The sequence below is a fragment of the Triticum aestivum genome, chromosome 3A (genome assembly GCF_018294505.1).
Source record: "Triticum aestivum cultivar Chinese Spring chromosome 3A, IWGSC CS RefSeq v2.1, whole genome shotgun sequence".
NCBI classification, from domain to species: domain Eukaryota; kingdom Viridiplantae; phylum Streptophyta; class Magnoliopsida; order Poales; family Poaceae; genus Triticum; species Triticum aestivum.
The window spans coordinates 508,887,829-508,891,437 of NC_057800.1; positions in this window are offsets into that span (position 1 = coordinate 508,887,829).

Genomic DNA, 3,609 nt, shown 5'->3' on the forward strand with positions numbered 1-3,609 from the left:
GTTGCTTGGGATCTAAGGCCTCCTCATCGAATTCAGGTAGCAACTTCCGCTTCGAGTAGCTCTTGGTGTGGCGATTACCGCCGTACTTCGCTGCTGAGTTGAGTACTTTACTCCATCTGATTCGGAGTTTGTCTTGCACAACCTTGAGCCTTTGCTTATGCTTTTTTAGACTCCTCATGGTGGCAACACGCCTTTGACATGCATTATGTTGCTTCGGGTGTCTGTCTGGTGTGATGTCATCCGGACTATTATCTTTGACTGATTCTCCGTGTTGCCGTGGTCCGGCGATGGTTCACCCTACTCTAACGCTGGGTCTATATGATCGTTGTTTCTGCCGAGGCGTGATTTGGAGCGGCGCTTACGCCGCCGCTTTGACTGCTTCTCGAGGGGAAAACCCTTCGTTGCGTCCTTCCGTTCCTCCTCGTCGTCGTCTTTTGGTGTGTCCACCATGTATACGTCATGTGATGAAGTGGGCGTCCAGTGCCCTGTGGGCAGTGGTTCATGTTCGTCTCCTACATCATCGTCCATACCGTCGATGTCTTCAGAGTCGGAGTCGAGCATGTCGGTTAAGTCATCAACAGTGGCTACTAAGTGGGTGGTGGGTGGGCGGCGAATTTCTTCATCATCCGCATCCCAATCCTGCCGGACATAGTTCGGCCAGGACTCTCCTGACAAGGAGAGAGACTTTAATGAGTTCAATATGTCGCCGAAGGGCGAGTGCTGAAAGATATCCGCGGAGGTAAACTCCATGATCGGCGCCCAACCGGATTCGATAGGAACGGGCGCAGGCGGTTCGGAGTCCGTGTCCTGAGAAGTATCCGGCAGTTTAACAACACGGCTCTCATGAAGGGTAAGATCGATATTCGGCTCGATCGCCGTTGGGGATGCGGCCTCTATGGCGGGGTCTATCCACCCATCCATGGGAGGCGCAACTGGCTCCGAATTAAGGGTCGGAGAGGTTGTCGGTGTGATTTCTTGAACACTGTCCGATGGCAGAGCTAAATCGTACTCATCGTGACCGCGTGACGCACAAGGCAGAGGCTCGAATCCATCGAAGATCAAGTCTCCGCGGATATCGGCCGTGTAGTTTAAGCTTCCAAACCTGACCTAGTGGCCAGGGGCGTAACCTTCGATCTGCTCCAGATGGCCAAGCGAGTTGGCCCGTAGTGCGAAGCCGCCAAACACAAAGATCTGTCCGAGGAGAAAAGCCTCACCCTGGACTGCATCGCTATCGTTGATAGTAGGAGCCATCAAGCCTAACGGCGACGACATAGAGGAACTCTCAATGAAAGCACCAATGTTGGTGTCAAAACCGGCGGATCTCGGGTAGGGGGTCCCGAACTGTGCGTCTAAGGCAGATGGTAACAGGAGGCAGGGAACACGATGTTTTACCCAGGTTCGGGCCCTCTTGATGGAGGTAAAACCCTACGTCCTGCTTGATTAACATTGATGATATGGGTAGTGCAAGAGTAGATCTACCACGAGATTGGAGAGGCTAAACCCTAGAAGCTAGCCTATGGTATGATTGTATGTTGTCCTACGGACTAAAACCCTCCGATTTATATAGACACCGGAGAGGGTTAGGGTTACACAAGGTCGGTTACAAAGGAGGAGATATACATATCCATATTGCCTAGCTTGCCTTCCACGCCAAGTAGAGTCCCATCCGGACACGAGACGAAGTCTTCAATCTTGTATCTTCATAGTCCAACAGTCCGGCCAAAGGATATAATCCGGTTGTCCAGAGACCCCCTAATCCAGGACTCCCTCAGTTAGGTTTACATTAATATTTTTGTTGTAGTTGCAGATGCTTGCAATAGAGGTTAATCATAGGTGGGATGCTTGTCCAAGTAAGGGCAGTAATCAAGCACCGATCCACCCACATACCAAATTATCAAAGTACCGAACGCGAATCATATGAGCGTGATGAAAACTAGCTTGACGATATTCCCATGTGTCCTCAGGAGCGCTTTTCTCTATATAAGAGTTTGTCTAGGCTTTTCCTTTGCTACAAAAAGTATTGGGCCACCTTGCTGCACTTTATTTACCTTTGTTACTTGTTGCTCGTTACAAATTATCCTATCACAAAACTATCTGTTACCACTTATTTCAGTACTTGCAGAGAATACCTTGCTGGAAACCGCTTATCATTTCCTTCTGCTCCTCATTGGGTTCGACACTCTTACTTATCGAAAGGACTACGATAGATCCCCTATACTTGTGGGTCATCAAGACTCTTTTCTGGTGCCGTTGCAGGGGAGTGAAGCGCCTTTGGTAGGTGGAATTTGGTAAGGAAAAATTTATATAGTGTGCTGAAATTTACTGTCACTTGTTACTATGGAAAGTAATCCTCTAAGGGGCTTGTTCGGGGTATCTTCACCCCGGCCAGTAGAGCAAAGAGTTGCTCCTCAACCTACTGAACCTACTAAAAATGAAAATGAGAATGTTTGCTTTGAAATTCCTTCGGGTATGATAGAAAAACTGCTAGCTAATCCTTTTTTAGGAGATGGAACAAAACATCCTGATGAGCATCTAATATATGTGGATGAAGTTTGTGGATTATTTAAGCTTCCAAGTATACCTGGAGATGTTGTTAAGAAGAAGGTCTTCCCTTTATCTTTGAAGAGAGATGCATCGACATGGTATAGGCTATGTGATGATATGGGGTCTTGGAATTACAAACGATTGAAATTGGAATTTAATCAGAAGTTTTATGCTATGATCTTGTTCATCGTGATCGCAATTACATATATAATTTTTGGCCCCGCGAAGGAGAAAGCATTGCTCAAGCTTGGGGGAGGCTTAAATCAATGTTATATTCATGCCCCAATCATGAGCTCTCAAGAGAAATGATTATTCAAAAAATTTATGCTCGGCTTTCTGATAACAATAGCACCATGCTTGATACTTATTGTGCTGGCTCTTTTATGGTGAAGACTATTGAATTCAAATGGGATTTATTGGAAAGAATTAAATTTAACTCTGAAGATTGGGACCTCGACAAAGGTAAGGAGTCAGGTATGACACTTAGTTTTGATTGTGTTAAATCTTTTATGGATACCGATATTTTTCATAAATTTAGCACTAAATATGGATTTGACTCTGAGATAGTAGCTTCTTTCTGTGAATCTTTTGCTACTTATGTTGATCTCCCCAAGGAGAAGTGGTTTAAATATCATCCTCCCGTAGAAGTAAAAGTAGCTGCACCTATTAAAGTTGAAGAAAAGATTGTCACTTATAATGATCCTATTGTTCCTACTGCATATGTTGAGAAACCACCTTTTCCTGTTAGGATAAAGGATCATGTTAAAGCTTCAACTGTGGTTCGTAAAAGCAATATTAAAACTTATACACCTACTGAGCAAGTTAAAGTTGAACCTAATATTGCTATTGTTAAAGATCTCTTGTCTGATAATATTGATGGGAATGTTATTTATTTCTGTGATGAAACTGCTAGAATTGCTAAACCCTGTGCTAAAGCTAAACCTAGACCTGTGGTAGGCATGCCTGTTATTTCTGTTAAGATAGGAGATCATTGTTATCATGGCTTATGTGATATGGGTGTGCAATACCCATTAGCCTTTATAGATAAATTATTCATGATATTGC